The 20,961-nt window shown below is 42.6% G+C and overlaps 1 protein-coding gene across 2 annotated transcripts in view; it reads right to left on the bottom strand.

Annotated features, from left to right (window-relative positions):
- Positions 1 to 1,900: 1,900 nt before the first annotated feature.
- LOC309394620 (uncharacterized protein) overlaps positions 1,901 to 20,961 on the bottom strand; it is a 151,727-nt gene continuing 132,666 nt past the window's right edge. For both annotated transcript variants that reach the window (XR_014175755.1, XR_014175756.1), the window contains one exon: positions 1,901 to 2,876. The gene's annotated coding sequence lies outside the window, so the exon portion shown is untranslated. The remainder of the gene's footprint in view (positions 2,877 to 20,961) is intronic.

Here is a 20,961-nt window from a genome sequence, read left to right as displayed (position 1 = left end):
AAAATGTTTGAAACTCACCACTGGTTCTGGCAGAGACTACTGCCGGTTCACTCAGGGACGCGGCCCGTGTGCACATGCTTGATGCATGCTATGCCGCATGCGCAGTATAACTAAAATTGCTCTGCGCATGCGCAGAAGCAAAAAACAAGGTGGTGGCACCTGCGGGAGAAGCAGTTTGGGGGCATGGCAGGCCTGGGTCGCTGTCGGTTCCAGCGACTCCAGGCCGCCAAGCTACTACGGGTTTGGCCGTAAACCCATAGTAACTAAACCGGTAGGAACCCACCACTGCTGTTCTCCTGTAGAAAGATATTGTATTATGGGCTGCATCTACTTGGACTCACCTGCTCATCTCCGCCATAAAAACAGAAATATTTCTGTTTTGTGACAGGTTTTTTTCCTACTAGGCTAGACCTGAATGTAAGTCAATTAGCGGCCCTGGGAAAAAAAGACAACCATGACAATTTAATTCAGCTCTAATGACACTTAAGACCAATACCTGAAACCACAAAACCTTTTATTTCAGCTTTGAGATAATAAAGAGTCTTTCTTGAAACATGCCTTGACTGGCAAATTCAGTAGGATTTATTGATACAAAGGCTTTGACAAAGAGAATAATTTAATACTCACATACACATTGGCCCTGAGATAGTGAAAACTTGGGAGACGGGTGCCTGAACTGGATGAAATGTTGCAATTCTCTAAAGGTTCGGAGAATGGCCTTTTCTGCGAGGAAATTGTCAGCTTCATCCCTTGTTTGGCTCATTTTGAATAAAGTGGGAACGTGAAGGTAGCATAAAACCAATGTAGTATTGTACTCTGAAGTGTACAAAGAGGCTGCAAAACTCTTCCTCAAGGAAGGCAGTAGGTTGTATAGTTAACTCCTGATTGGGGCAAAATTACTACCCTGAAACCACACAACCTACTACCTCACCCTGCTGGAAAGCTGGGTGAAGCTTCAGCTGATCTTGATCCTTAACGCTGGGTCTGGTTCCTCCTTGTCAATCATGTCAACAAGAAACTTGGGGATACTCTGAGTCACATGATTTGGTCCCGTCATGCTTCTTTTCTGATTTCAAGTTACAGTATATATTATAGTTGAAAAAAGAATAAAGAAAATTGTGGATGGGGGTAAATGTGATGTTGAATTATATTCCTAAAAGAGGAAAATTGGTATTTTATGACGAACTCATGCTATTAAGTCTAGAGCTTGGGAAAGAGCTTGTTTTACCCAGATAAGAGAAAAAATTATCCTCCTGAAGGAAGGAGTAAATTTAAAAGAAGTGTTCCTTATAGATTTTTGAAATGTTTTTATATTCTAAAACGGAAAAGAGGGCTCAGATGTTGCCATATGGTCTAGTTTTAATAATGAGGCTTAAAGACTATGTGACTGTAAGGTTGTAAACATGTCTAATATGCCACCCTATCTTCTAAGCGTTTACTCAAAACACATCATGCGTATAAAATAATAAAGTACAGTTTCTAGAAAGATGGGACGATGCCGCGTGTGATGCTATTACAGCCACTTCAGGAAAGACAGTAGATTGTATAGTTATCTGACAGTCAGGGGTTAACCCTAAAACTATACAACCTACTACCTCACCCCAAAGGACAGTCTCAATTCCAGGCCATCGCTGTTCATCCTTTCGCAGCGTTACCTCCTGGGCATCTGTAAGACAAAAACCACAAACTTCTCCACAGTAGCAAAGAATTGTTCGCAGGTGCTGGGACCACATTATATTGTATTTAGTCTTACATGTACTAACAGCAGCAAGGATCGTTATTTGCAAAATGCTGGGGAAAAATGAGAACACCCCCCACTAGATGAAGATGCAATTCGAAAACTTTTAGATGGTGCTGAGATGGATAGATTAACTTTAAAAACAAAAGAAGACACAGAATGTTATTTGATTCGGAATAGGTTTTATGAGTGGTTAGGGACAAGAGGTAGACATTCGAGAAAGGAAGGCTATGAACGTTGATATTAAAAATAGTGATGGTTTATAACTATGATCGTTACAAGGAACAAAAACGTAAATAAGCCAATATAAAAAGAAACTTAGTTAAAACTACTTTTGTTATGGTATTACTATTGTTATTAGTACATGCGTTATTATATTATTATTACTACTATAAGTTTATGTGCTAATATTTATTATTATTTTTTCTCTGGTCTTTCTCTTTTGTAAATGGCAATACACCTGACAATACACTGCATTGCTCTTTCAAAAGGTAAAGGTAAAGTTTTCCCTCGAACATATGTGTGAGTTGTTCCCGACTAGGGATTCGAACCGCCAACCTTTCTGATCGACAAGCTCAGCATCTTAGCCACTGAGCCACCGCATTCCTCACTTATTCACTGTTAGAGAACCCTTAATCTTGAAAACCGAAATATTATAATCAGCAGTTGAAAAGGATCTGAGCAATTCTTTGGCCCACAGAAGACAGATTCCGATCTTAAAAAGAAGAAACTAGCACGGGCATCTGATAGAAGCCAGAGCAACATGAGTTATTTGTAAAAATAATAAAGGTGGGATATAAACAAATAGATAAATGTGTTTTTCATGATACCAGGCTTCTGCAGGACCTCTAACCTTGCAACTATTTAGATTCCCAATGTAAGTTTGCATTTGATGTATTTTTCTGCTAAGAAATTACAATGGGTGCTGCAAAGCAGAGTTATCCCCACACTGTCTAAGGATGCTTTCTGTTCTCTGGTCCAACCAGTACTTGCTCTAATGACCCATATTTTAAGAACCTGAATTTGGTGAAGCATCTGTTGTTCCGATGTATCTTGGCAATGCTCTCGTGGAGAAAGGAAGGAGATTCTGGGTCTACCTTCTTCCTAACACACAGCATCTTGGAATCCGCAATCTCAACTGCAAAGAAAAAAAATATATGAAATGCATTAGTTTGGAACAAAGTTGATTTCCTGGTAAAGAACTTTCAGACGTTTTTACGTAGAGGGCTTAACAAATACTTGGACCAACAAGACTATAAAGGATGTTCAACTTTCCCCTCCATCTGTTGCTTTATGTTTTGTTTTCCCCAAAGGTCCATCTCATGGATAAAACCACATATAAAAGCAACAAGTAAAATGCTTTTGAACAACACTTTAAAAAATAAATATTATTAAAAACTGGAGAAGATAAGAACATCTTCAATGGAGCCATCTACACTTGACTCCGAATTCCTGAGACTCTAAGCCTGATAATAAACCAGGTCTTGAGGGATTTCCAAAATGTCAAAAGAGATGGAGCTAATCTAATTTGGGGAGGGGGGAATAATATTTCACAACATGGGCCCCACAGTAGAGAAGGCATGTCTCTTGGGATCCACAAAATGCTGGTAGCAGCTCTGCAAAATCTAACAGGGCAGGCTGATGTAACTGGGGAGAGGTAAAGGTTCCCCTCACACATATGTGCGAGTTGTTCCCGACTCTAGGGGGCGGTGCCCATCTCCGTTTCAAAGCCGAAGAGCCAGCGCTGTCCGAAGATGTCTCCGTGGTCATGTGGCCAGCATAACTAAAAGCCGAAGGTACACGTAACGTTGTTACTTTCCCACCAAAGGCGATTCCTATTTTTCTACTTGCATTTTTTACGTGCTTTCTAACTGCTAGGTTGACAGAAGCTGGGACAAGTAACGGGAGCTCACTCCGTTACGCGGTGCTAGGGATTCGAACCGCTGAGCTGCCGACCTCTCTGGTCGACAAGCTTCAGCGTCTTAGCCACTGCGTCAGATTTCAGGGCATCTTAGTTCTGTGTAAAATGTAACCTGGAGAGAGGTGGCCCAGGTTATATTTACTCAGAAGTAAGATGCCCTGAAATTCATGGCAAATTCAGAGCTGACAATCACTCTTCAGGCTCCATGTGGCACAGATTAGGAATATTTGGTGTAACAGACCAATCCCAGCTGTATAGATGATACACACGTCTGTCACAATTATGAGAAGCAGGAGGAACCATTTATGTGGCGTTACATAAGGCAGAACTATGTATTATCAAAAACATCACTCCGATGCTGAAAATGTACAGCTTGGTGTAATTTCTCTCTTCCCACTCACCAACAATTTAATTTAATTGTAACACAGGCAACTTTTTGGCAGATGGGATCCACAGTGATTGAAACTGTTTATTTAGCTGCCAAGAACCTAAATGGCAGGGGATGACCCAAATCTATTTTTTTCCTTCTTTTTTGGGGGGGGGGGGGATTTTATTCTTTGAAGGGGAAATTTGAGATGTTATCAAACTTATCAGAGTTTGAATGCACCTATTTTAGGTGACATTCCAATAAAACCTGGTGGGAAATATATACTATTGCTGTTCATGGTTTGGGGGAATTTGATCTACTGCAGGGTGTCAAACTCGTGGCCTCTGGCCACGCCCGGTTTAGCGAAAGGGGAAAAAGTTGGGATACGTCATGTGACGTCGCCGTGACAATGCAAGTTTGACACCCCTGATCTACTGCCTCAAAAGGTTCATCTCTATCTCAGTGTAGTTATGTTTCAAACACCAAAAGCAGGAAGGCAAGATGAGATTTCCTCTATTTTAGCTTCTGTTTGCATACTGTTGTGACCGAGGCTTCCCAAGAGCATGAAGCAAACTCCTTGTCCCGACCAAAACCCCTTTTATTAATTTACTGTGAATTCTGCTCATCCACATCCAGCAAAGTCTTTCAAGGGAGGATTTACACTCACGGACCTTATCTGGCTTGGAGAGCTGCCAGGCTGATATCTGCAAAACTTGGCAAGGAGTCTCGGAGAGTCATGAACCAATTAAGCGAACTAATTGTCTCCTGCAATCTCCACTCCCCTTTCGCTCCTCTTTTATTTCTTCTGAGAGGGGCCATTCATTGTCCACCTGTGGCCGTACTCCCAAGTCGACCCCTGTTCTTTAGCTGTCTCCTTCATATGGCAACTCTGTGCATTCATACACTGGGAACAGGCTCCAGCTGTTCTTCTGCCCCACTGATCTCCGACTCTGAAGGCAGCTGATAACTGGCATATGGCTCTGACCCCCTCTCTGCCTCTGACACGGAGCCCTCATCAGAGCCTTCCCTAGACTCCAGGACTGGCCCATGTTCCTCCCCAACCTCCTCACTGTCCGAATCTGCTGCTAGCTCTGCTGGCCGCTGGCGGGCCACGACACATTACCCGCCTTCGCTTACAACTTCATTTTTTTTTCATTTTTTCCTTTGGTCTCAATCTATTTTAGCTTCTTTTAAAGTTCGGTTTCTGAGCCAGGGATTGCCCTCAACAGGACTTTACAAAATTCCCTTCCTTTTTTGTGTGCAGGCACAAGGCGCATTAAAAAGGAACAGGCTTTGATCATACACGCATGGCTGCCATCTTGAATTTTTCAACTCTCTCCCGACACCGTTCTCTGTTCTCAACCGCTTCTCAATAATTTAAACAATAACCGTAATTAAACGGAGTCATTAAGAGTTGTGCCTTTTATTCTGAAAGGAGACCGTTGAGTGCCAATACGTGCACTGAAGATGTAGGAGATTCACACAGCTATTGAGGAAAGCAAATTTTAATCTCGGATTCTCTGCACCGCAAAAAACCAAGATTTAATTGCTTCTCCGGTAAATCCAACCTTCATCATATATATTAAGTGCAAGCTTGTGTTTAATCCTATTTGTTCTGTAGTTGCCAACAACAAAAAGCGCTTAAGGCACCTGGCATGAAACATTTTGCTCAAGGGTAAAAAATTTCATCAGTTTTGAAAGTCCTTGTAAATTTATTGCGACTAGTTAATGTCTGGCTTAATAAATCTGACAACACCTACGGAGCCAAAGTAAGACCTATTCCCCAGTAAAATCTCCCAAACCATCCCAGTCCTAACCCTTTAATGCAATCTGAAGGAATGGAAATCATGTTCATAAATACATATGCAGCAGTGATGTGCAGTCAGGGGAGGCAGGGGAGGCAGACCCTCACCGCTCTCATCATGAAAATAAAAATAAAAATACTCCGGGAAGCCGTCAAAGTGGCTGGGAGAGGTGCGCGGCTTGGTTTAGCCTCCCTGGACATCTCAGCAGCAGCCCCAAGTGTGCCGATCTCGCCATTTTTTGCATCGGGCGAGCCCGGGATCCTTGCAAGGGGAATGGGACCACGTGTGCAGGAGGCTCCTCAATGCCAGCCTCAGATCAGCGCAGCTGCGGTCCCCTTCATGTTGGCTTAGGAAGGAGGGGAATGGGACCACGTGTGCAGGGGAAGGGGATTGCGGCTGTGCTAATCTGAGGCTGTGCGCTGAGGAGCCGCCTGCACACGTGGTCCCATTCCCCTTACAAGGATCCCGGGCTCACCCGATGCAAAAAATGCTTAGGTAACATCATCAGTGCTAGAAAGGGGGGGGGGGGAAGGAGGAGAAAGGAGAAGTTTCTCTTCTCAGAAATGTCTTCTTAGTGGAGCTGCGGCAGCCTGCCTGTCCCTTTTTGACATTTCTGAGAAGAGAAACTTCTCCGTTTGGGCTGCGCCCGTGCGATCGGAGCAACCACGCGGTTTGATGACGTCACCAGCCTCACCAGTCATAAACCTCACCGCACGTCACTGATATGCAGCATGTCTTGTTACTTCTACTTATTTCTTCTAATGAAAAGAAAAACTAAAAAGGTTCCTAACAGTTGCAGTCATTTTGTCTTCACATCCCTGCATGTACCAAATTTGAAACTGGGTGCAGTTTGTGGGTTATTGTTATGATGGTGGATCATGCAGTCAGGTCAGGTCTTTTATAACTCGATTTGGCTTTTTTTTTTTTTTTTTTTTGCAGGATTTGGGTACGGCTAGTCTAGAGAAAAGGAGTAGAGGTGACATAATAGCAGTATTCCAGCATTTGAGGGGTTGCCACAAAGAAGAGAGGTTCAGCTTATTTTCCAAACCACTGGAGGGTAGAACAAGGAACAATAGATGGAAACTAATCAGGGAGAGAAGCAAAACCTGGAATTGAGGAGACACTTCCTAACAGGAGGATTAACTAGTGGAAGAGCTTGCAGAAGTTGTAGGTGCTTCATCCCTGGAGGCTTTTAAGAAGAGGATGGACAGCCGCTTGTCTGGAATGGTATATATCTGTGATTTATTTATTTATTTATTTTATTAAATTTGTTAGCCGCTCCCTCTCCACAAAGGGACTCGGGGCGGCGTACAATAAATAAAAACACATATTATAAAATTACACATTGTACGGAGGAGGTATAAAACACAATACAATATTATAATAACATAGAAATATTAAAATAAGTTAAATTAAAACCCCAATTGGAAATTACAAGTTTAAAAATTGCCAGGAGGAATAAAATGGAGCTATGGTTGAGCCAGGCCTGCTAGTTGAAAAAGGTGGGTCTTGAGTTTTGAACGGAACTGTGATGGCGAACCTGTGACTCGTGTGCCAGAAGTGGCACAAAGAGCCCTCTTTGTGGGCACGCGTGCCGTTGCCAGCTGCTCTTCTGGTTTCCGGCGCATGCTGGAGAACCAGAAAATGGCCTGAAAACAGCCCCCCCCCCCAAAAAAAAACCAGGCCATTTTTGGGCCGTTTTCAAGCTGTTTTGGGCCCAAAAAACAGCCCGAAATTGGCTGGAAAACGGCCTGAAAACAGCCCGAAAAGAGTGCCGTGAGCTGGCCAGCTGGTCTTTGGCTTTTCAGTGCACGCACAGGCATTCCGGTTTCGGCACTTGGTGCCTAAAAGGTTCACCATGACTGGTATATATGCTTGAAGAGGGGGTTGAGACTAGAAGGCCTCCAAGATCCCTTTCAGCTTAGTTCTGAATTGGAAAAAAAAATTGAAAGTTTTATCCACCTATTTGCCCTCTCTTAACGTACTTTGTTTTTCAAATTTGAAAGAGCTAGATACTAAAAAAAAAACACCCAGACATTAGTATAACAAGGTCACTAGCACAGTTTGGCAAAGGGAGAATGGACTTTCCCAATTGAGAAAACGGCCTCACTAAGCAACTATTCTCATAAATAGTGCAAGACGGTGGTGGGTTCCGGATCCCGTTGCAACCGGTACGGTACGGCGTTCCCCCACATGCAAGCGTGCATGTGTCCTTACGTCCGCGACGCTTCCGCGATGCTCCAGCTGCTTGGCAGAACATTGTGCAGGTGCCGTAAGCTCCATGCGCGTAAGCATCGAAGAGCTCAAACACAGGTAAGGAGCTCGGGTGGGCCCCCCCCGGAACGCAGTACCGGAACGGTACCCGGTGCTCCCGGCAGGCACCGGTACGCCCGTACTGGGCGTACCGCCTGCAACCCACCACTGGTGCAAGAGCAACCTAGCAACAGATGGAACGTTCTTATCCACATTTAGGATGGAATGATTGCTCGCTGCCCAGAGTCGCTTGCTGAAATGGGCAGCCATCAAAGGCGGTATTCAGCCAGTTCAGGCCGGTTTGCCTGAAGCGGTAGTGGAAATTGCTCAATACCATCCCATTTGGTGATTGTTTTTGAGCAAAGCGCAAGCGCGGAAGGTCGGGTGCATGTGCGGACAGGGCGTGCGCATGCACATTTGCGAACCACCCCTGGCAGTCATACAAATTGATTACATGAATGAATGAATGATCTTCAAGCATGCCGAGACCTCATTCCCAGTATTCTCAGTCAGCAGGAGGGTCCTAGCGCCCCCATCCCCAAAGGACCCCAAATGAGAGAAAACCTAACTTGGGTGATGCCAAATGTTTGACCACTCAGAAGGTTCAGCTCTACAAAGCATGGATGAAAAATAAGAACATTTTTTGTAAAGAGTGGGGACTTGTGACTTTCAGGATATTGTGCTGCTGGATGGATTTACTGCAACGTGGGTGTTTCAATGCATTTAATTCCTGGAACAAAGCTTTTGGGTAGTGCCACTTTCATTAATGGAGCACAAGGAAGTCTTCAAGATGTCAAGAAAGAAGCAGAGTGTTGCTGCCATGGCATTCCACAGCATGCTGTTCTCCAAGTCAATTATTCATAAAGCTTTTGCTGCAAGAACCCTAATTTGACACCAATGAAAGCAACAAGAAAACTGTTACCACAACTGGCAAAAGAAAAGCCTCTTTTTGACTTTTTTCTTCTTCCTTTGCTGATCCCACGCATTATCCTAAAAGTCAAGCTGGGCTTCAATCCAGGGGATTCCATGAATGCATTCACGTAGTTTTTTTTGGAAACTGATTGCCATCTGGGAAGTTTTCTTCGGGGTGGAGGTGGGGGCTGGCTCTACAGCTCAGCAATTCCTGGTGGTCTCTCATCAAAGGGCTAGCAAGATCCAACCCTGATCACTTCTGAGCCAAGACAATGCCGGCCAGGTGTTGGCATCTGCTGAGGTATTCAAACTTCCTATTTGCTTTTTAAATATACGGTATTTACTCTGATCCTGTTAGTGCTGTTAGTCTCAAATCCTCCCCAATTTGTTGTGACAAGTCTAGTCCCATTAGAGCAGGGATGGGGTCTTTATGGCTTGTGGACTTCAACTCCTGGAATTCTTGAGCCAGCCATGGACTTCAACTCCCAGAATTCCCAAGTCAGCCATGGACTTCAACTCCCAGAATTCCTGGGTCAGCCATGGACTTCAACTCCCAGAATTCCTGAGCCAGCCATGGACTTCAATTAAAGTCCACAAGTCATAAAAGGCCCGTGGTTCCCTGCCCCTGCACTAGAGGAAGAGTAAGGGCAGGAGGGGAGGATGTGTCACTATTGTGGCCCACCAGACTCAGACAGTGAGGAGATTGGGGTGGAACATGGGCCAGTCCTGGAGTCTGGGGAAGGCTCTGATGAGGGCTCTATGTCGGAGGCAGAGATGGGGCCAGGGCCATCTGACAGTTATCAGCTGCCTTCGGAGTCGGAGATCAGTGGGGCAGAAGAACAACTGGAGCCTGTTCCCGATGTGCGCATGCACAGAGCTGCCAGGAGAAGGGAACAGTTAAAGAACAAGGGCCAACTCGGGAGTAAAGCCACAGGTGGACGGTGAATGGCCCCTCCCAGAGAGAATAGAGCAGCGAAAGGGGAGTGGAGTTTGCAGGAGACCATTTGTTCATTTCATCAGTGTGAAGATTTGTTCGTGACTCTCAGAGACTCTGGGCCAATTATTTTCTTGTACAGCATTGTGAAGGTATCAGCCTGGCAGCTCTCCAAGCCTGACAAGGTTAGGGTTAGGGTTGTAAATTCACCCTTGAAAGGCTGTTTGCCGGGACTTTGCTGGATGTGATTGAGTGGAATTCACATTAGCTTAATAAAAAAAGGTTTTTTTTGTCGGGACAAGGAGTCTGCTTCGTGATTTTGTGAAGCCTAGGTCAAAAGAGTCGTTAACCTTCGATCTGGAACTCCAATTATATTTGCTGGCTAGGATTCTACTTCCAATGCTGAATCACAGCAAGAAATCTGCTCACAGCAAATTCACCCGGTCCTGATGTGCCTACAGAAGCCACACTTAGCTTCCACAGGAATAGCTGGAGTAAGAGGCTGTATCTTCCCCCATCTCAGCTTCTTGCTGGCTTGGATCAGCCCACTCCTTTTCCTTCTGGGATTCTTTCTAAAGCAACACTTCATAATTTAGCACACCAATTTTATTTTCTCTTCAATCAGCCTTCTCAGATAACTTTTTAAGCCTTAAAAAAAAAATTACGTTCAAGCCATCTTGGGGGGGGGGGGGGGTTGTTTCTAATTGAGACTTTACGTTCTGTGTAGTCATTCTTTTAGTAGCTGGCAATCCTCCTCCATTTTAATCTCTTTCAAAAGAAGACAGAACAATAAACAAGTCTATAAAATAATTAGAAGAAGAAAAATTACTACCATTTAAAACTATTCCTGAAGCCATTCATATCATATCCCCAGGCAAAGTGATTGAATATTTAGTAATATGTGCATTTGTGGGAGTGATATTATGATGCATTTATGGGTTACATTTTTTATTTAGGCTGAGGGACTATGATACTATATATTATTATTTGACTATTATGTATGTCTTTCATATTTTTGTATCTTCTTTAAAAAAAATGAAAACTGGAGTTTATTTTATCCTATAACAATATTTGTATTGAAGAGAGGTGGAAGTAATTTTTCCCCTATGTTATTTGAGGGGGGGAGGGGTTGTCACATCTAAAATTTTCCTTACTGTTCCCCTCCCTCACTTTTCTCTTTGTGTCATAACTTTGTATTTTAACTTTATTTTTGAAACTTAATAAAATTATTTTTTAAAAAGGAAATAAAATGTCATCAAATCACAGCTGTCTCGACAGGTAATGTCCATTTGTTATCCATCCATCCACCCACCCACCCACCCACCCAAGGAACACACATACTGTATGTACACAAATATCTATCTACCTATCTAATCTATCTAATCAATCTATCATCTATCTATCATCTATCATCTATCTATCTATCTATCTATCTATCTATCTATCTATCTATCTTCTATCTATCATCTATCTATCTATCTATCTATCTATCTATCTATCTATCTATCTATCTATCTATCTATCTATCTATCTATCTATCTATCATCTATCTATCTATCAGCCAAATACCACTCACTCATCATGAAATCTCCAGAACTGTAGATCCTACAAACTTGGAATTTGGCAAGTAGGTTCCTCTTGGCCTCTAGGTATTTGCTAAGAAAGGATTTTCTGAAATGACCATCCAATCATTAGTATTTCTTATACACTATTATATCAACAAGCTCTCATGCTAAGGACTTAGATGTTCTACTCCCCCTCCCCACCTGAAAAGAACTCTGTTCCAACTGCCAGTTGCCTTATATTAACATACTCTGATGCTACCGCTTTGCTAAACTGGGACTGGCCGGGGCCAGCATTTGACTCATCGGGCCTAAGGGGTTTAGACATTCTACTCCCCCTCCCCACCTGAAAAGAACTCTGTTCCAACTAACATGCTCTGATGCTAAGGAGTTACACATTCTACATTAATTTTCAAGCTTTAAGTGTCCATGTATCAATATCAAGCCTGATCACATAGTTTCATAGTGAAGCATGGGTATTCAGCTAGTATAAATAAATATAGCATAAAAATTCAATCTCTGTGCCCGTCAATGGTTTATATATGTGTCAATATCTAATAACTTCTATATTTATTGCTCAGGACATCTAGCTATACCAGAAATACAAACACAGGTTTTGCTTCTTCTTTCCACTGTTTGGCAATATCAACCACTTTTAAGCTCTCTAACTCAGCTTCATGTTTGGGGCAATGGCTTGGCCTGCCTCCTTCTTGGATGTCTTTTGAAATCTGACTATCCTACACATAGGTGACATTCAGCCAGTTCGGACCGGTTCGCCCAAAAGGGTAGTGGAAATCACGGGTGGACCCGCCTACCTGCCCTGGCTGTATGCCATCCTATTTAGGCATGTTTTCAAGCCGCCTGCATGCGTGCAAGCCGCGTGCACGATCAAAGGGCATGCGCGGAAGGCTGAGCGCATGGGTGGACTCATATTTGCGAACCAGTAGGGAAAGTAAGTGAATACCACCCCTGATCCTACAACACTGGTTTTTTTTAGAGATCTCCCATACAAGTACAAACCAGGGCTAATTCTATTTATCATCCAAGATGAGCCCAGATGTCACCAAAAGAATTGTCATTCATTTGGCTTTGAGATTTATTGATCTTTTATTGGTTTGAGAAAGCAAATAGTAACACTAATACTAATGAGGATGATATGCATTCTTAGTCTTCTTACTTCTAGCACTTAATTTACCTTAGCAACCAATAAAGTGGGTTTTTAATCCAATACTAGGAAGGGAGAAATAACTCAGGGAAATTTTACTTTTTTAAAGAGTAATAAGTAAGCACGGGCAAAGTAAGACTCAAGATTTCAAATTTCCTGACAGTGATTAAGCAATTCCACAACTGTTGCAGACTACCGAGAAGAAAGAAAGAAAGAAAGAAAGAAAGAAAGAAAGAAAGAAAGAAAGAAAGAAAGAAAGAAAGACTTTCTGTAATAAAATGAAGACAAGATGTGAATGGAGACAATCCCCACACGGACCACTAGATGGCACATACCAGTCTCGCAAACAAAGAAGGGAGATTAATGCTTGGTCAGCATAAAAAGCCGTTGAGATGTCAAATTTGTTTAAACTTACTCTTTCTCTCACACGCCCATGACGTTAGGATACATAAAAGAGCAGCGGATATAATGCCCCATCAAAAAAAACCTCTCTGGCTATAACTGTGTGACTGAATATAACAGTATCAATACCTGGGTGCAATAATGATGTATTTATTTATATCCCACCTTTATTTTTGTAAATAACTCAAGACAGCAACTCTACCGAATACTCTTTCCTTCTCGTATTTTCTCCACAACAACCACCCTGTGAGGTGGGTTGGGCTGAAAGAGAGTGACCCCAATGGGATACAAGCAGGGGTGGGCTTCTGGGGGTTCGGGAAAAACCTATAGCTAAGATTCTGTGCAGTTCGGAGAACCCCCAAATCCCACTCCTGGCTGGCCACACCCACCCCTCCTCTCCCCGGAGATCCCATGTGGCCCGTTTTGGGTGCAAGTAAGTGCGGGCGACCACGGAGGCTCCAGGAGGGCGAAAAGTAGGCCTATCAGAAGTTCCTGAAGGCCGTTTCCAGCTTCCAGAGCCTGTTTTTGCCCTCCCGGAGTCTTGAAGAAAGCCTCTGGAGTCCAGGGAGGGTAAAAACACTCCCCCCCCTGCCATGGTGCAGGAGGCAGACTAGGCCACACCCACCGTGGCCACGCCCACCCAGCGACCGGGTAGAGAACCTCTTGCTAAAATTGTCTTAAAAGGTCCCCTTGTTAAAAGGTCCTCCATTGTTAAATTGACAACTGGTTTCATCATCTGACATCTCGATCATGGTTCTTATTTAACTTAGTTGACTGGGAGTTTTGAGGGAGAAATGCCTTCTGGTAGAAGTCATGATAATACCAATTTTGTAGGATGATGTCATGATACATATGACATCACTTGTCCCCTGTGGATACCAGGGCTTGCAAGTGTTCTGTCATCAAATTAGCGCCTTGTACTCAGTAATGTTTATTGCATTTAGAGGTTGTAAAACAATCATTTAGCCAATTTTCCAGTCAAAGGTGACTCCCGGCAACCTCGTAACTGTACCCAACGTTGGGTGTCATGTGCAAAGAAAAATATTGAGAGAGTTTTCTGACCTAGGCTTCCCAAAAGAATGAAGCTGACTCCTCGTCCTGATAAAACTCCTTTTATTTAGTTGAAAGGGAATTCCTCTCCAGCAAAGTCCTGGCCAACCATCTTTCATCAGATTTCACAACTACAGACCTTTATCAGGCTTGGAGAGCTGCCAGGCCGATATCTTCCAAACGCCACTCAGTAGCAGACAATCTTGGCAAGAAGTCAGGAAGAGATCTTCACCCTAAGGAATTGAACTAATTGTCTCCTGCAAACTGCACTCTTCTTTCGCTCCTCTTTATTCCCTCTGGGAGGGGCCATTCACCATCCACCTGTGTCTTTACTCCTAAGTCGACCCTTGTTCCTTAGCTGTTCCCTTCTCCTGGCAGCTCTGTGCATGCGCACACTGGGAACAGGCTCCAGCTGTTCTTCTGCCCCACTGCAGTCTCCGAAGGCAGCTGATAACTGTCAGATGGCCCTGGCCCCATCTCTGCCTCTGATGCAGAGCCCTCATCAGAACCTTCCCCAGACTCCAGGACTGGCCCATATTCCTCCCCAACCTCAACAGTGTCTGAATCTGCCACCGGATCCGCTGGCGGGCCACAACAGAGGGATCTTCTCCCCTATATGTCCATCTAGTAGGATGAATGCTGGCACTGAGACAGAACCAAGTTTAACTTGGTTATTTTGTGATGGGGAAGGCAGAGGAGTGAAGATACTGCAGATACAGTTCCTTCAAGCACAGATCTCGCCACGAATGGAGAGGAATTTACCTAGTGGGATGGATTAGATAAGGGTTTCTCAACCTTGGCCATTAAATGTCCATGCTTCTTAAGACTGTCAAGGTTGAGAAACCTCGGAGTAGATTCTACAATTTTTTTCAAGTTTTGAGGTGGTTTTATATAGGAATGGTAGGGATGGATGCCTGAAAGGTCTGCTTCCATTCCTCTTGAAATCTTCCCCAAATGGACAAAGAAGCCATATATCTTTTCCAGAAACTTCTTAAGCCTTGTTGGGTGGCCTTCAAAAGATTACAAGAGACTGGGTTGCTTGATGCAACCACTAAGCAGGGCTAATAGTGAAGGAGTGGGCGAGCTTCTAATTCAGGGGCTCCTCCCTATGTGTTCCACCAGCATCTCCTTGGCTTCTTGGATATTGCTGTCTCCTCAAAGCACAAGCAGTGCAATAGCCACCGCACACATTTGCTCTCTTTTTTTTTACGTCTTGCAGATAATGCACGAAAATGTTATCCGCATGCCACGCCAACATGATATTTCTCGTATCTATTTGCTGAAGCTAACCGTAATGATCAAGGCTGCATTTTATTTGCCTCTGGAAGAGGAAAAATGATGTTTAAGCGGGGGAAAGGGACCAATATATTGTACAATATCCTCCTGCTCTCTGAAAATACTTTACAAGGCCTTTTTTGTTTCGCTGTAGACATTAGGGAACATCTGCCATGCCAGGAATGTTCCTTTTAGGGGAAAACGCTTTCTGTGGTTGCAAAGAGAATTGGTGCCTTTTGTCAAATGACAATAGTGCTTCCCCCCACCCCACCCCAAGTGACAACTCTTATTGACAATATCACTGCCAATGAGGAGCTTGTACAGCTGTACCACAGCCCGTACAGAAAGCCAATTTTTGAAAAGAATAGTTGGGCAGAAGCAGGGATGTCTGCAGAGGGCCCAAAGGGGCTGCAAGCATGTGGGTGAAGTCCCCCTCCTTTTCTTAGATGGGTTAATGCATGAAAAAAAAGATGGCTCTACAAGCACTCGGCGGTGGTTCCTCCCCCCCCCCCGTTTCAGTGCAGTCTTTTCGCCTTATAGGACTCTGAACGGTGGACCTTCCAACTTGCTTTTCCTCTCAGATTTGTTGTGCTGTAACCAAGAATTTATTCCGAATTTTAAGATAAGCAGTGCAGCGCAAAATAACTTCTAAAGCTAATTAGTTCTTTAAATTATGAGAAGGAAGGGAGCTGTCCAAATGCTAAGGGAAGGCATTATTATTTATTATTATTGTTGTTGTTATTATTATTATTATTATTATTATTATTATTATTATTATTATTATTATTATTATTATTATTATTATTATTATTATTATTATTATTATTATTATTATTATTATTATTATTATTATTATTATTATTATTATTATTATTATTATTATTATTATTATTATTATTATTATTATTATTATTATTATTATTATTATTATTATTATTATTATTATTATGTTAATCTTTGGTGAGATTCACAGCCTTTGGGGCTGGTTGGTAGCTCAACAGCTCGAGTCCTAACCAAGGACCTAGGAACTGTTAAGGTAACGTCGGAGGATATAAGTTGTTCCAAGTAGGGCGGTTTTTTGTAGAATCAAAATGTTCAAGTCTGATAAATTTAGAATTTCCAAATAGCGAGGTAGCCCTTTAGGTATTGCTCCAAGGGCTCCAATTACAATCGGGACAACACACAATTTCTTTTTCCACAGTCGCTCAACTACAAATTCGCGCATCACCAGGCATTGCAATGTCAATGAACCAAACTTTTTTCATCATCATCATCATCATCATTATTAATATTATTATTCACACATTCAGCCAGATGTTCAAACTTGGTTTGGCATTTTTGTCTACCTATCGACTCCTTACCAAGGACCTGGGATAGGCAAATCTAGATACAATACAATACAATAGCAGAGTTGGAAGGGACCTTGGAGGTCTTCTAGTCCAACCCCCTGCTTAGGCAGGAAACCCTACACCGTTTCAGACAAATGGCTATCCAACATCTTCTTAAAGACTTCCAGCGTTGGGGCATTCACAACTTCTGGAGGCAACTTCTGTTCCACTAATTAATTGTTCTAACTGTCAGGAAATTTCTCCTCAGTTCTAAGTTGCTTCTCTCCTTGATTAGTTTCCACCCGTTGCTTCTGGTTCTACCCTCAGGTGCTTTGGGGAATAGTTTGACTCCCTCTTCTTTGTTTGATAGGGTTACAGATATCGTTGCAGGATGGAAGCAGTTCCAAGTAAAGCTGCCTTCTGCAATTGACTGATGGCAAATTTGTCAATGCCTATGGTGTTCAAGTGGTGCTCCAGTTGTTTTGTGATGGCACCCAAGGAGCCTATTACTATTGGTACTACCCTTGCTTGCCTTTGCCACAGCCAGTCTATTCCTATTTGTAGGTCTTTGTATTTTGTTATCTTCTCCAGTGCTTTCTCTTCTCTTCTGCTGTCTCCAGGCACTGCCACATCCGTTATCCAGACTTTTTTGTCTTTCTTATCGACAACTGTTACGTCCGGGGTGTTATGTGGCAGGTGACTTTCTATTTGAATGCTGAAGTCCCAGAGCACTTTAGCTTCTTCATTTTCTATTACTTGGTCTATTTTGTGGTCCCAACAATTCTTGTCTGCAGGCAAATGGTATTTCTTGCAGATATTCAGGGGAGCTGTTGTTGCTACTTTGTCATGACGTTGTCTGTAGTCAGTCTGTGCAATCTTCTTGCAGAAGGTAATCCAGTGGCCCACTGTTTCTTTATTCTTCTTCTCATATGGGATTGTCTTTCAAAGACAGTGCATCTTCATGATAGCAAGCTGTCCTCCAATTGATTGACAAACAGATATTATTTTATATGGAACTAGCTGGATACCCATGCTTCACTATGAAACTATGTGATTGGGCTTGATAAATTGACACTTAAAGCTTGAAAAATAATGTAGAACGTGTAACTCCTTAGCATCCAAGCGTGTTAATATAAGGCAACTGGAGGTTGGAACAGAGTTCTTTCCAGGTGAGGAGGGGAAGTAGAATGTCTAAACTCCCAGCCCGCAGGCCGGATGAGTCATGCGCTGGCTAAGCCCATTTAAGGCAACTGACAGTTGGAACAGAGTTCCTTTCAGGTGGGGAGGGGAAGTAGAACACCTAACTTCTTAGCATTGATGTATGTTAATATAATACTGTATAAGAAATACTGATGATCTGATGGTCATTTAGAAAAATCCTTTCTTAGCGAACACCTATAAGCCAAGAGGAACATAGGTGCCAAATTTCAAGTTTGTATGTATTGTATATCTATATAATACATTCCATCAAAATGGATATCCACAGAACGTTATCAAGAAGTCCCTGACCACTCAACCCAAATGCGGCACAGTCAACACAAACCCTAAAAAGAATTACACTGCTGTACATCAAGAATATTTCAAAAACCACCAACAGAATACTACACATGGAATCATTGTAGCACACAAGCCAACTAAAGTCCTTCAAAACATCCGAAGCAAACCAAAAGACCTAGCAACCCCAGAAGAAAAAAAACAGAAGTCATTTACAACGTACAATGTAAAGATTGCAACAACCACTATGTAGGACCAGTGGTGGATTGCTCCCGGTTCGGCCTGGTTTGGCTGAACCAGTAGTAGTGGCAGCGGGAGGCCCCGCCCACCTGCCTGGACGCTTCTGCGCATGCACAGAGGCATTGCACGCAGAAGTGCGCACGGGGGCGTACATGAACCAGTAGTAAAAACATTTGCAACCCACCACTCTGTAGGACAGGCAGAACGCATCCATGAATACCAACTGACAATCAGAAGACATGATAGAAATTCTTTAATTTCACAACATGTAGACAGATTTAACTTTAAGTTTCAATTGGGAACATGTGACAATCGCAGACCAGCCAAGTCCAAAATTGCCAAGGAATTTCTAGAAGCCTGGCACTCTGACAAATCAGCCATCAATAGGCACATAGACATTAACAACATCTATAGACTATGAGAGAGACAATCAACCAGCCCCAAAGAGAAAAAGACCCCAGCACCTTTCCACCAGTATTCAGCACCCAGGTCAGCACAGATTAACTCCAAGGTTAACTTCAGACTAGCAATCAAATAAAGAATACCCCAAACAAGAAACTGCCGAAGGGCCATCAGTAAACAGCCTAACCAAAGATTCTCTAAGGCTGCTTCTACCCACACAGTCAGGCAAGTCACCAGAATATAAACTGATAGCAAAGAGAACTCCTTACTAGCACTGATGATGTTACCTAGTTGGGTAATGAAACGTCTGCAAGAAAACAAGCAAGCTCAGAGAGCATCAAGGACCCTCTCTCATTGAGGGTCCTTCTCAATTCTATTGAGGTCTCAAGTTTAATTATAACAGTCTCTCCATTGTAATGTTTCACCAATAATGGGATTTCAACAATATGGAATGCCATCTTTTTCTTTTTGATCCCCAGAAAGACCTCTTTGTCTTTCACAATCTTAAAAGGATAGGAATTTGGTGGAAATATCCAAGTGCTTTGGAACCAACTGAGTGAAATCAATTCTGTATATTCACCCAACTTTATGTCTGCAACATAAAGGTAAAGGTTCCCCTCGCACATGTGTGTTAATTGTTCCCAACTCTAGGGGGCGGTGCTCATCTCCGTTTCAAAGCCGAAGAGCCAGCGCTGTCCGAAGACGTCTCCGTGGTCATGTGGCCGGCATGACTCAACGCCAAAGGTGCACGGAACGCTGTTACCTTCCCACCAAATGGTTCCTATTTTTCTACTTGCATTTTTACATGCTTTCGAACTGCTAGGTTGGCAGAAGCTGGGACAAGTAACAGGAGCTCACTCCGTTACGCGACGCTAGGGATTCGAACCGCCGAACTGCCGACTTGTCTGATCTTAGCCACTGAGCCACGGTGTCCCACTTCTATTGAACATATCACTCATATTCCATAGAAAATTTTAGCAAAAAGGACTATGCAACATACCACTTCTTTTTTCTATAGAATATGATATGTAAAGCACAGTCCCTAATTAATTTTTAAATCCAAGCTCTCCAGCTACCAGCTTTTCATTAATACCATCCATCCGAAAGATATCAAAAGATAATATTTAGGATTAATGGAAATCACTACCACTCTTTTAAGCTGGTAGGATAAATAAACCTACAGGCGGATGGTGCGAGTAAGGAGATCATGGGAAAAACCCTTTTGTAATTACCTGACACCGTTCTGCCGTTTCCCCCCCAATTCGTGCTGTGAGGAGCCGATAGATTTATTTTTTGTTCATTTGTCTGATATAAGCCTAAAATGACATTTGAGAATGAATGGGGATTGTCCTATAGAGTTTTAAATGAACATTTAATTGTCTGATGCACCAGAAAGATAAATTTTCCCCCTTATTCCACTAAGAATATTGTACAATCTCTGTTTCCGCGGAAAGAGCTTACAAGCTAAATCTTTTGGAGACTGAGCTCTGAAATGCCTCTCTTTCAATTTTATTCCCCAAATATTTCAGGAACTATTAAATCTGAATTCAGAAAATTCTCCTCCGATGAAACGTATGTATTTTGAGGGAAGTCAAAATCATTTTTATTTTCTTATCATTTATTTTACACTATTTATATAGTGCCCCGAACTAGAATGTACGTGGGCAACAAGGAGTAACCAGAACTTCACACAAAAAAAATAACAACAAAAATACTTACATCTATGTGTATTATCTATTTTCAAGGTATGATCAGATTTTTGCTAATATTAAATATATTTCTCTACATCGGAAGAACAGTCAGCAGATTTCAAGAGAAACTAAAACCATCCGATTATCTCATCGGCCTCTTTCCTACTGAACTGTGCAAATCAAACCATTGGTCCATTCAAACTGTACATTGAGAAAGAATCTAGAAATAGAAGCAGCTGTTTGGAAGAGACTATGATTCTAGAAACAGAAGCTTTTCCCCCATAGGAAAAGAGGTTGCAAGTTTAAGGCCCACTAACAGGGACGTCCTTAAGAGTGTGGCAAAAATACAATCAAGATGGAGACCACAACAATGTGATCAGAGTACCACCCACTTTTATTTATTTACTAGTTGATAACTCGGC

The sequence above is a fragment of the Natrix helvetica genome (assembly GCF_964273705.1).
Source record: "Natrix helvetica genome assembly, chromosome: 6".
NCBI classification, from domain to species: Eukaryota; Metazoa; Chordata; class Lepidosauria; order Squamata; family Natricidae; genus Natrix; species Natrix helvetica.
The sequence above is the reverse complement of the archived record's forward strand: the minus strand, read 5'-3'. Positions and strand labels throughout refer to the sequence as shown.